A 13,435-nucleotide genomic window follows, 5' to 3' on the forward strand; every position below is an offset into this window, starting at 1 on the left:
GTGGGATGGGGGAGAGGGATGGTGGCTGAGAGTGCGTGGTGTAATGCCTACCCGCAGGTGCTATTGTGAGAGATGAGGTACGCAAATGATCATACATATTGAGCACTTTCTACATACCAGGCCTGGGTACCAAACAGTTGGCATGAGTTATCTAATTAAATCATCATGCTGGCGCTGTGATGTAGCTACTGTAAATTGCACTAGTAATCTTTATTTAGGAGTAGGAAATAGAAAAGAATTTAGCCTCCCTATTCTGATTAAGGAAATTGGGTGTTTCTTAGGCATGGTCACATTTAAGATTACAGATGTCCCTGCAATGTTAGAGCAGTTGTGGGATATATTTATTACACATTTAAAACCGGGAGGTAAAATAATATCAGGGCCAGGGGTGTGCATTTCAGCGTCAGATAAGTCAGTTGTGTTACCAAGGAAATTGTCGAGTATTAATTAAAAAACATAGTTCCAGAGTTAGGACTGAGGACTGCTCTAGGAGTTTGGGGCCAGAGAGACAAGGGGTGGACTAGGAGGAAATGGAGGATTCTAAAGCCCTGGGTGGAGAGAGGGACCTGTGACCACCCAGCAGTTTTCTGGACCAAGATTTCATCCTGCCCTTAGAGACCAGACATCCTATCTGGAAGGAGGGGAGGGGGAGGGGTGGGGGAAGGATCCAGGGGCAAGATCAATGGATTGTCTCTTCTTACTCCCAGGCCACCCCAAAAGTAATCAGCTGGGTTGAGAGCCGGATGACAGGGCCTCCTAAAGCACCATGGTCCCTTCTCATGATTCTTTAAATTCTTTTAATATGTTTGAGGAGATTGGGATGCTCACCAACCCTAAAGATTGGTAAGATGCTTAAAATACAAAGACCTGTGCGTGTAAAATACAAAGACCGCACATGTATACCTGTGGCGGATTCATTTTGATATTTGGCAAAACTAATACAATTATGTAAAGTTTAAAAATAAAATAAAATTAGAGGAAAAAAAAAAAAAATACAAAGACCTAATTGATGTAATGAAGGAGTGTGTTTGGATACAGCTCCCTTGGTTGGATAAGTAATGGGCCTGAGGAGATTATTTGGGGGTTCAGTTTGGAATGAGGAGAACTGGAAAGATTCCGGACCCTGAAGAAAAAAGAAAGGCAGGAAGGCCCAGGTGCTGTACCCTGGGGCAGGGGGTAGAAGGGGCACTGAGGCCTCCAGAACACCATGTGCAGAATACCCACCCAGCCCCCTAGTGCTGGAGTACCCAGAAGGTACCCCTCTTCTCCCAGCTTGTGACTGCATCTTCCTTGAGTGTTGTGGAAGGTCGGGGCTCGACTCAGGCTGACTTTTCTCCTGAGTGAGCAGGAAAAGCTTCTTGGAGAAGGGTTGTTTGAAAACCAGTCTTGAAGGACAGGGTGTTTGGGCGCATAGATTGGTGAAGGTAGGAGCCCTGTGCCTAGTAAAAAGAGCAGGTGCTTTGGAGAGACAGATAATGGGATGTTTGAGTTCTAGGTCTGCCATTTCTCAGCCATGTAGTTTTTTGCAAGGATTAAATGATGGTTTTTCAAGTGCCAGATAGGGAGCTCAACAAGCACTAGGACCTTTCCCCCGTCCATGGTGACATTTGTTTAACTCTTGTCTCCCGAGCACCAGTCCTATGCTGAGTCATATACTTCATGCTGGGGATCCAGAGATAAGTCAGAAATTATGCATTTCCCTTAGGGATTTCCCAGCCTAGTGAAGGAGACGGACACAATGAGCAAATTACAGAAAATAAGGGAAGTGCAGTTATCCACAGCTGGCAATGAGCTCTGGATAGAACACTCAGGGCTAACTGCCTCTTGAACAAGATTTAACAAGATGAGATGTTATCATAGAGGTTTTGAATGCAACACCAACTCTTAATTTTTTTTTTTACCTTTGTCTTGTCTTTGCCCTGATAGTCTCTCTCTTAAAACAAAAAACAAAAAACGCAACCTAGTTGCAGTGTGTACATAGTTGTTAAGCTGCCTCAAACTCATTTTAGGAGGAAGCTATTATAAATAAAATCAACATAATAGCCTGGATGTTAGTTAAGGAAGGCTTCACAAAAATTTCGTGAGAGTTGGACGTTGAGGGATGAAGATAAGCCCTGGGTGGCCTTTGGGGTAAAGTATTCCAGCCAGAGGAAGCCCCATGTCCAGAGGCATGAGAACACAACAAGTTCAAGGGCATGAAGGTGAGTTTGGTCTGGCTGGGTTGAAACATACAGGGAAAGGGTGTTGTGGGATGTGGGTGGGGAGCGGGTACTGTAATCAGGGCCAGATCTGGAAAAGCCTTGGATGCCTTGTGAGCAGTTTGGACTTTATGACCAGAGGTCTACATACAGGACTGTGGCATCATCACTGTGTTTTAGGAAGATTCCTTGAGGGGCCGGAAGTTTGGGAGGTCATTTTGGGAGACTAGGGCTCACCATGGGCACAGGCAATGAGGATGGGAGCGGAGAGAAGAGATACAGAGGTAAAATGTGAAGCAGGTCTTGACGAGTAGTTCCATGGGATTGAAGAGCACACTGAGGTTTCTGCTTTCAGCCGAGTTCATGTGGCTGAAATCATCAGAAATTGGAGGTTTGGGAATGAATAATTCATTTACTTTGGGAGGTTTCTGAGGTACCCATAATGGACAGCTAGATGGAGGTGGCCAGGAGACAACTAGAAATGTATGTGGTGTTGAGGGGAGAGGATGGGGCTGGAGCGAGGTTCTTCCTGACATCCCTACTTTCTTGCGATCAAATGCCAAGAATCAGCTATGTGCTCAAGATACAAATAAAATATAGTTCCAAGCCACAGGAGCTCATACTTGGATAGGGGACCCCCTGAGGCGATGGATAGACTAGTACAGAGTAATTCTGAGTCTGAAGGAAAAGGTAAATACGTGGGATCCTGGGCCCTGCGACTTGAGAGCTGTTGTTGCTGAAGTGGTGAGTGTTGCTGAAGAGGAGATTGTCCTCAGATGAGAAGCAGGCCGGAGCGGGAACCCCTAAGTATGGGGACTTTCATTTTGTAAAAGCACTTTCTGTGGAGGGTACTTGAATAATGATCCCAAGGGAATTTCAGGGAGACTGGGATAGTGTGGGGAGATGGTTTGGGATGGAGCTGTAGGGGACGGGAGGGCAGGGGAGGGGTCAGGATCTTTAAGAACCTTCCCCTGGTTGGCAGAGGGAACCATGAGGGGGGTGGGGGACAGGAGGTGGGAGCCCCTAGGCTTAAACACAGGGCTGGTTCTGCTCACGGTCACACTTAGACACAGATGGTAAAAATAAACACTTCCCGGTTACTTGGCCACCTGGAGTGGGTGGTGAAGGAGAAGAGGAGGGAGAGCACCAGAGGAAGCAAGTTTAGTGCTGGGTATAGATTGGAAAACCGTCTAAAGGAAAGATAGAAGGTGGAGAGGGCACAGGTGAGTGGCCATCCTGAGTAGACAGGTCTGAACACTTGAGAGCAGGTACATGGCAAGGTGTGCACGGGAACAGGAATGTCTGATTATTCTTAACCTCTGTGACAGATGGAGGAGGAAATGGCAACCCACACCAGTATTCTTGACTAGGAAATCCCATGGGCAGAGGAGCCTGGCAGTTTGGAGTCCACGGGGTTGCAAAGAGTCAGACATGACTGAGTGAGCATGCACTGTGTCAGATGAAATCAGGAAGGCATCATAGTTCTAGCTAGGCTCTTAAAAAAATTTGACGTACAGGAACTTCCCTGGTGGTACAGTGGATAAGAATCCACCTGCCAATGCAGGGGGCACAGGTTCGATCCCTGGTCCAGGAAGATCTCATATGCTGCGGACAACTAAAGCCTATGGGCCACACCTACTGAGCCTGTGCTCTAGAGCCTGTGAGCTGCAACTAATGAGCCATAACTCCTGAACCTCGCGAGCTCTAGGGCCTGAGAGCCACAACTAATGAGACCCTGTGCTGCAACTGCTGAAGCCCATGAGCCTAGAACCCATTCTCTGCAACAGGAGAAGCCCCTGCAATGAGAAGCCTACGCACCGCAACTAGACAGTAGGCGCTGCTCACTCCAGCTAGAGAGAGCCTTCACGCAGCAACAAACACCCAGTGCAACCAAAAAGAAATAAGTGCATTAAAAAAATCTGGCTTACAGTACAGCAGTATTTATAAGATGAAGCCATAAAATGATTTTTGTTAGGATAAATCCTTGATAAAAGGAGAAATTTAAGATCGTGGGACATCTAGATATAATTAGTTAAAGAAAGTGCAAATGGCGAGCAGGTTAGTTTCAACATATATTTCCCCTGTATTTATTTCCCTGCTGTATTCCAGGTGCTCTTCAAGGAGCTTGGGCTACAGTAGTGAGGGAGGGGTCCATCACTTGCTTTAGACATTTCACTTAGAAATAACCTACAGAGTTAAACCTGGGCTAACCTCCCTAAACTGCTGAGTTGGCTCTATTCTGTTGCAGTGTTCTCTTTCTTTGGCTAGTAGCCCCACTAGCCTCATAAATAATCAGAAAATGCCATCTATGGGTCTTTGGCAAAGGACCATGGAAATTAGGTTGCAGAAAAACCCTTGTAACAGCATTGTTAGTGTGGGCTACAGCACTGGATGGGGCTTTAGAGAACATGCATGGTAGTTTAGAGATGAGGAATCAACAGGAGGAAAGGGGACTTGGCTGATGGCACAGAGTGAGTGTCAGAGTTGAGGGCAGTGGCCTCAGAGTTTTCAGTTGGGGTAATGGGGAAGGCTTGAGGGTACCTAGCCAAAGGGCATCTTGATGGTGAGAGGGTTCCAGAGAAGAGATATGGGGGGAGGGGTTGAAAACAAATAATGAAGCTTCACTTTTAGCCCCTCCTCGGCCTCTAGGAACCCCTGTAGCTCGCTCTGAGACTCAGTTTCCTCATCTGTAAGGTGAGAAGAGTGGATTGAAGTCCCTTGTGAGTTTAACGTGTTAGGATCGATGTTGTTCTCTAAAAAAGATTGTTTAGGGGGATGCTGAGAGAGGAGACAGTCAATAGACCAGGATGGGAAATAGCCTTTCTAGGCTTTAGAACAAACTGATCACCCATAACCTATGGCCAGGACCCCCTTCAGGGAATTGGCTGCCATATTTCCTGCAGCTCACTCGCCAATTCTGTATACTTTCCTTCTCTCCAAAGTTGCCCTGCTTTGTTCTAATGGCAGTTCTGATTCCAGTCTGTTCTGATGGGAGTTAAGGTCCTTATTCTAGGTCCTCCCCAATCTTGGAGTCACATCCCTGGGCACATTTCTTTCTCTGTGCTTATCACACTTGTTACCAGTCCATCCACAGTACACTGTGTTGTATTGTGTCTTCATTGGACCGTGATCTCCTGAATTTGTTTTGTTTTCTCCTGAATCTTAAGACATACCCCTCCCCCGTCCAGTGCCTGCACACGCAGGTGCTTATCTAGTCCTCGTGCATTCTCTTTGCCTCTGCTTTCTCTTGATCCCCCACCCTAGTGTAGACACACACACATCCTGGTCATTTCTCACTTTGAAACAGCCCTTGGCACGCACCGCCTCCTTTCCATTAACTCGCCGCTACTCAGAATCCAGGCCCTTCCTTATCAATTATTTATCTGTATGATCTCCTTCAGCGCTGTCTGTTCATATCCTATACATTCTTAAAAGATCTAGCTCAAATGTCCTCTGGTTCATGAAGAGTGCACATTAACCTCTTCCCTCTTCTGAATGCCCAGGGCGCTTGGTCCTGTTTAGGTCTCAGTTTCAGTGTGCCTGTCCTTCTGGTTGTCAGTTTCTGCATGCCAGTGCCCTTCCAGGCTCTCTGGTTCAGATTGTCTTTGTATCTGCCACATATTCTAGGACAGTACTGAGCCTTTGGCAGGAATTCATTACATATCTGTTGACGGGTTTTTTTTTTTTTTTTTGCCAGTGAATAGAAGAACCAATAAGTATTTGAGTGTATGTTGTATTTAGACCACTGTTTTACTTTTGGAAGCAGTTCAGTATGGCTGAGAGGGGTGGAAAGAACTAAAATTTATTGAAGATCTAGTCTGTGCTTCTTGACTCCCATTGCAGGACGGTCATATAGGGGGACTAAGGCAGAGTAGTGGGTATTAACTCTTACTACAGATGAAGCATGAGGTTAATTGACATGCCCAGAGTCACACCGCTAAGTGAGTGCTAAAGTTAAGATTTGAGCCCAGGTTTTCTGCATCCAGTGTCTTCACTTCACTTTAAGAGCAGTAGTTCATATCCTAACATCTGTCTGAAGTCTCAGTGTCACGATTTTTGGTCATGGTTCCTACAAAGGGCAGTAGAGATCAAATCTGGCCAACTTTCTCTAGTCTTTGCCCAAATTTTAGGACTTTGTTTCATCCTTAGTGGACTTAGAATATTATTGGATGGTGTATTAGTCACCTTGGCCTGCCATAATAAAATACCACAGACTGGTGGAGGGGGAGGCTTAAACAACAAAAGTTTATTTCTTACAGTTCTGGAAGCTTAGGAAGTCCAAGATCAAGGTGCCAGTAAAGTAGGTTTCATTCTGAGGCCTCTTCTCTTGGCTTGTCGGTGGCTGCCATCTCTGTGTGCTCACACGACCTCTTTGTAACCTAGGGGTTGGTGGTGGTTGGGGAGGCAGGAAACAAGAGCTCTCTTGTCTTTTCTTATTAGGTCACTAATCTTCTTGAGCCAGGACTCCACCCTTATGACCTCATTCCATCCTGTTGTTGTTATTCAGTCATTCAGTCCAACTCTTTGTGACCCCATGGACTACAGCATGCCAGGCTTCCCTGTCCTTTACCATCTCCTGGAGCTTGCTTAAACTCATGTCCATTGAGTCAGTGATGCCATCCAGTCATCTCGTCCTCTCTCTTCCCCTTTTCCTCCTGCCTTCTATCTTTCCCACCATCAAGGTCTTTTCTAATGAGTCTGTTCTTCCCATCAGGTGGCCAAAACATTGGAGCTTCAGCTTCAGCATCAGTCCTTCCAATGACTATTCAGGACTTACTTTCTTTAGGATTGACTGGCTTGATCTCCTTGCAGTCCCAGGGACTCTCAAGAGTCTTCCCCAACACCACAGTTCAAAAGCATCAATTCTTCAGTGCTCAGCCTTCTTTATGGTCCAGCTCTCACATGCATACATGACTACTGGAAAAACCATAGCTTTGACTAGATGGACCTTTGCTGGCAAAGTAATGTCTCTGTTTTTTAATACACTGTTTAGGTTTGTCATAACTTTTCTTCCAGGGAGCAAGCATCTTTTAATTTCATGGCTGCAGTCACCATCTGCAGTGATTTTGGAGCCCCCCAAAATAAAATCTGTCACTGTTTCCATTGTTTCGCCATCTGTATGCCATGAAGTGATGGACTGGATGCCATGATCTTCATTTTTTGAATGTTGAGTTTTAAGTCAGCATTTTCACTTTGCTCTTTCTCCTTCATTAAGAGGCTCTTTAGTTCCTCTTCAATTTCTGCCTTAAGGGTGGAACCATCTGTGTTTCTGAGGTTATTGATATTTCTCCTGGCAATGTTGATTCCAGCTTGTGGTTCTTCATCCAGCCCAGCATTTCTCATGATGTACTCTGCATATAAGTTAAATAAACAGGGTGACAATATACAGCCTTGACAATATACACCTCCTTTCCCAATTTTGAACCAGTCCATTTGTTGTTCCATGTTCAGTTCTAACTGTTGCTTTTTGACCTGTTTTCTCATTCAATCTTAATTACTTCCTTAAAAGCTTATCTCCAAATACAGTTACTGTGAGGGTTAGCGTTGCAACAAATAAGTTTTTTTAGGGGGATGGGTTGAATCCAAACATTTAGTCCCCTAACAGATGGATTTTTAAGGTGGATATTAAATGTACTTATTACAGTCTTCTGGTGGTTTAGTCAGTGTTATTGTTTTGGGAATTGTGCTGATTATTTCCTCTGTGTTCTTTTATAGTATTGAAATCCTGCTATTTTATTTAGTTCTGTCTGTGGGTCTTTGCTTAGCCCAAGAGGAATTTCCATCATATTTGGATTTTTCTATTTTATTTGACAATTTTTACTTTCATGCAGCTTTTGGTGTACTGATTATTTTATCACATATGATATTCATTCTGTGCATGGTAGGCAGTTTTATGCCTACATCAAAAGACATTGATTCGTTAAATTTTGCTGAGGGCCCACAATGTGAGGGTCTCTGGGCTGATTGTTGTCCTACAGCTATGCATCTGCACCCTGTCTAGCAGAACAATGGGTGGAAAATTTGATCCATACTGAGTAGAGCTGGGGGCAGTTTCTAATAAAAGTTGATGCAGCAGAGGCTTGTTATGTTGTCATATATAACCAGTTATGGACATTCCTGAGCAGTTTTAAGCTGGAAGGTGCTTTCTAGTCTCGGTGTTTTCTACTAATAAGCTGTGCCTGGACATCTCTTTCTCCAGGAAGTGTTTGCTTACTTAGGACTGTCAGTCAGGTGCCCCAGCGCAACATCAGCATCCAGTCTCCCTGAGGCGTGACCATTTTAAAGCTCCATTTTATTGCTACAGTTACTTTTCAGACACACATTCTTAGCAGATCAACAGTGGACACTATTTCAGTTCCCTGGTTAGAGTGAGAGCAGGGCACCTGGGTGGGGGTGGGGGACTGGGGACCCTAGGTTTGAAAGAAAGGGGGAGTGGGGAGCCAACAAATGGAGATGGGCAGACAGCTCCTAGGCTGCTCTGCCCGAGGACCTTTCCCTGCTGACAGATTGCTAATTGACAAGTAATTCGACAGGGGCACTAGAGGCTGTCGCTAGGTCTGAAAGAAGTGGGCTAAGTAGAGCAGAGAGCAGCCTGGGCATGGAGTCAGACCTGGGTTTAAATCCTGGTTCTGCTACTTACTATTTGTGTGACCACAGGCAAGTTACTCAGCCTCATTTTTCTGATCTGGGAAACAGGAATAATAATTGGTCAGTGGGGTTGTATAGCCCACTTCAGAAGACTGTTGGGAATCCATAGGGGACCTTTGGGGTACTCTGTCTCATACCAGAATCCTTTTATAGCCCATCAGGATGCAACCACATGGCCAAGGGAGGCCTGCTGTTCTACAAAATTAGGCAAAGTAAATTGGTAACTTTCGATTTACTTAACTAGTAATTAAATAACAGTCTAGTTAATAGGCTATTAATGGTCCCCAGGTGTTGGTAATTCTGAATATTTGCTTCTGAGAGAGTTGTGTAATTTCTTCTGGTACTTTCATAGTTTTTTTGTTTTAGCAGTGTAACAAATGATGCTTGATCTCAAGGGCTATTTTGGGGAGGATTAAATGATATAGTGCATATTAAGCAGTTAGTATAGTGTCATGCTTACAGTATAGCCTCAGTAACAGTTATCTGCTATTGTTATTACTGCTCTTATTAGAGACCAAACTGGGCACACTTAGGTTAAGATCCTTTATGAATTTAGATCCCCACCAGCCCACCACCACCGGGTGGCAGTTAGTGGTACTGCACACTGTGTGAGGAGGAATTATTAAAGTGCTTGGAACTAATTCCCTGTAGTTTCAATTCCACTAAGTATCACAGGGACTTTGTTAGGCAGAGTGTGGCCTATTTGCTTGGGAGCTGCAATTCATATATCACTAAACAATGAAGGGACATATTTTTCATCTCCACAATTGACACAGATTTTTAAAAAATGTTAACAGCAGAAGTCAATGAAGTGGGAATATCAGTTGGTACACCATTTCTGAAGGACAGATAGTGATGGAACAAGTCTTGAGTGTTTTTTATCTTTTTTGGCAACTGTTCCTCTCCTGGGAATTTATCTTGAAGAAATAATCAAGGATAGGAAAAGAGGTTTATTTAGAAAGAAAATGTATATTGTGTATAAGATATTATTACCTTTAATAGAATGAAATAGCAAACAATCCCTTTTTCATTTGGGAATCAGATTCCGAATCCTCATAGCAGTGATTCTTAAAAAGAGAGGGGCATGGGGGAAGGTAGACATCTGGGGGCAGAAGAGTTGGGGTGGGCTTCATATAGTGTGGTGCGTAGGTTAAGAACATTTGGGATACCTATTGATTTCATAATAAAAACTATAGAACATAAAACATAAACCATAGAACATAAAATTGAACACAGACATCTTGGTAGATAGAGATACTATAGGAAGAGATATATTGTAAGGAGTGCGTGTTAATAAATTTCAGTTTGGGAACGCTACTTTATAGGAAATGAGAGTATTGATGAAGGGGAAAATTAATTTTGGACCTCTGGGGGAGACGGGGTCTGAATTGGATGGATCATCATAGGAATATTAGAGCCACGTGGCTGAAGCATAGGCCTAGTAATTTAGGGGTTCAGGACTTGTCTCCAAAGATAAATTCTCCTCCCATGGACAGAGGAGCCTGGCAAGCTACAGTCCATGGGATGCAGAGTCGGACACGACTTAGCAACTAAACATTTCTCTTTGCCCAAGACCTCAGGGCCAAACCACCTCTGGCTTGTCTAAAGCTCTAGATTTTTGATGTGGATGTGTTCTGATGAATGTGAGGGCAGGCACCTTGTATCTGGAGACACTGATCACACTGACCTTAACTTTTGGGAGGAAGTGGTACATGGTGGGAAACCCAGACCAGGTTCTATTGCCCTCATGTTAAGCCCACATTTCCTTGGCTTCTATTTAAAGGTTCTCTGATCTGGCCAGGTCCCCTCCACACTCAGGTCTCACAGATTTCAACTGCAATTGGGACTTCCCTGGTGGTCCAGTGTTAAGAATCTGTCTTGCAATGCAGGGAATGCGGGTTCAATCCCTAGTCTGAGAGCTAAGATCTCACGTGCCTCAAAGCAACTAAGCCCATATACCACAACTAGAGAGTCTGCAACGAAAGATCCTGTTTGACGCAATGGGGATTCCCTGAACTGCAACTAGGACCCAACACAGCCAAATAAATATTAAAAAATAAAAAACTACAGTAACCCCTCCCCAGGCATAGTATGTGAAGAGCTGACTTGTATAATGGTGTGAATTTAAGTCAGTGTTTTAAAACTTACAAGCCACAGTCTTTCTCCTCCACCCTAACTGTGGAACTTTTCAAATATGAAGATCAAGAGAATAATTTGATGAATCTTAGTGTACCCATCACTGTTATTCAGATGTCCCATTTTTGGCCAGTGCGGCTCGTTTCAAGTTAGTTTCTATTTCTTTTCATAGCAGGTTGGTCAGTTTTAAATGGACTGCATCATCAGTATCTTGAAACTTGTCTGTTATTCTGAAAACTCAGAGGCTTGAAGAACATAAAGAGAACGGGGCATATCAGCTCTTTCCACAAAGAGGACAATGCACCGCTTGCTTTATTGCTGCATTCTCTGTTGCTTAGTGACATTCTTGCCATGATGAATCTGAGAGATTAATTTTGTAGGAAGTTTTCTGTGAATAAAAGATGTGGGAGAGTATGTGGTCATAGAACACATAGGCTCAGTGGAATAAGACATTTATTAAGCATCTATTGTGTAAAAGATGCTGGCTCAGCACTGGGGAGGATGGCAAGATGACCTAGGGAGTCATAGTTGAGTAAGAGATAATTGTGAAATGATACTAAGAATACCAGGTGATTCGAACTCACAGAGGCAGAGAGTAGAACTGCATACCAGGGACTGGAGTGGGGAGTGGGGAAGATGGGGAGATGTTGATTAAGGGGCTACAAGGTGCAGTTATGTGGGATGAATCAATCTGGAGATCTAAGGTACAGGAATGAGACTATAGCTAATAATGCTGTATTGAATATTGGAAACATGATGAGAGCCTAGATTTTAGGTGCTCTCATCACCCACATAGAAGGTAAATATGTGAGGAGATATGTTGTTTACCTTGATTGTAGTAATCATTTTCACTATGTATGTTACATACATACAGTTTTTTTTAATATAAAAAGGTATAGCATGTTTTTACATTTATTAAAAATATAAAAATCTATGGTTCAGTTCAGTCACTCAGTCGTGTCCGACTCTATGCAACCCCATGAACCACAGCACGCCAGGCCTCCCTGTCCATCACCAACTCCTGGAGTTCACTCAGACTCATGTCCATCGAGTCAGTGATGCCATCCAGCCATCTCATCCTCTGTCGTCCCCTTCTTGTCCTGCCCTCAATCTTTCCCAGCATCAGAGTCTTTTCAAATGAGTTAACTCTTCGCATCAGGTGGCTAAAGTATTGGAGTTTCAGCTTCAACATCAGACCTTCCAATGAACACCCAGGACTGATCTCCTTTAGGATGGACTGGTTGGATCTCCTTGCAGTCCAAGGGACTCTCAAGAGTCTTCTCCAACACCACAGTTCAAAAGCATCAATTCTTTGGTGCTCAGTTTTTTTTATAGCCCAACTCTCACATCCATACATGACCACTGGGAAAACCATAGCCTTGACTAGACGGACCTTTGTTGGCAAAGTAATGTCTCTGCTTTTTAATATGCTAATCTATGGTATATAGATTCTAATAATGATAAGGGCATGTGTGCTAAGTTGTGTCCGACTCTTTGTGACCTGATGGACTGTAGTCTGCCAGGCTCCTCTGTCCGTGGGATTCTCCAGGCAAGACTATTAGAGTGGGTTGTCATGCCCTCCTCCAGAGGATCTTCCTGACCGAGGAATTGAACTTGCATCTCTACGTCTCCTGCATTGGCAGGTGGGTTCTTTACCGCTAGCACCAATGTCATGTGGCGTGGCCAAAAATAAATAAAATAAAAATTCATTAATTAGTAAAGGATATAGACTGTGCTATATCTATAAAATGGACTATCCTTTGGTAATAACAAAGAATGAAGTATTGATATGCACCACAATGTACACAGACCTTGAAAACATTATGCAAAGTGAAAGAAGCAAGTCACAGATTATTCCATTTGTATGAAATGTCCAGGGGTAAGAAAAAAGAGGGGCATTGGACTCAATCTTTGAAGCGTTCAGGCCTTTACACCTCTGAAATTATATTAATTATTTACATGGAACTGTACACTTTTAAAAGTGGCCCTTATAGCTTAAGAATCACAGACTCCAAGTCCTCATTTTAAAGATAAAGAAACTGAGGTTCCTCTAAGAGCATGGACCTATCTGCAGCCACAAACATAGTGATGGAAATGTCGCATCTTCTGGGGTGATTTTGGATGATTCTACAATCTTGGTAGTATTTATATTATCTGTTACATTAGGTCACTCAGTGCCTTTTCTTATCTTCAGCTTAACAAAACTTTGAGAGACCTGTGTAGTTCAGAAGGTGCCTACCATGAATTTGAGGAATTATCAGTTCCTTAATGTTTCACTTCAGTTCAGTCGCTCAGTCGTGTCCGACTCTCTGCAACCCCATGAACCGCAACACGCCAGGCCTCCCTGTCCACCATCAACTCCCAGAGTTTACCCAAACCCATGTCCATCAAGTCAGTGATGCCATCCAGCCATCTCATCCTCTGTCATCCCCTTCTCCTCCTGCCCCCAATCC

At 43.8% G+C, this 13,435-nt stretch overlaps 1 protein-coding gene across 4 annotated transcripts in view; it reads left to right on the forward strand.

The window, feature by feature from the left end:
- MSANTD3 (Myb/SANT DNA binding domain containing 3) overlaps nucleotides 1-13,435 on the forward strand; it is a 37,958-nt gene that overhangs the window by 8,379 nt on the left and 16,144 nt on the right. The window contains exon 1 of one of the 4 annotated variants that reach the window (XM_024995837.2): nucleotides 10,554-12,625. The exons of the other annotated variants lie outside the window; for them this stretch is intronic. The gene's annotated coding sequence lies outside the window, so the exon portion shown is untranslated. Of the gene's footprint in view, nucleotides 1-10,553; nucleotides 12,626-13,435 lie in introns of those variants that run through there. 4 annotated transcript variants of the gene reach the window in all.

The sequence above is a fragment of the Bos taurus genome, chromosome 8 (assembly GCF_002263795.3).
Source record: "Bos taurus isolate L1 Dominette 01449 registration number 42190680 breed Hereford chromosome 8, ARS-UCD2.0, whole genome shotgun sequence".
Classification (NCBI taxonomy): Eukaryota; Metazoa; Chordata; class Mammalia; order Artiodactyla; family Bovidae; genus Bos; species Bos taurus.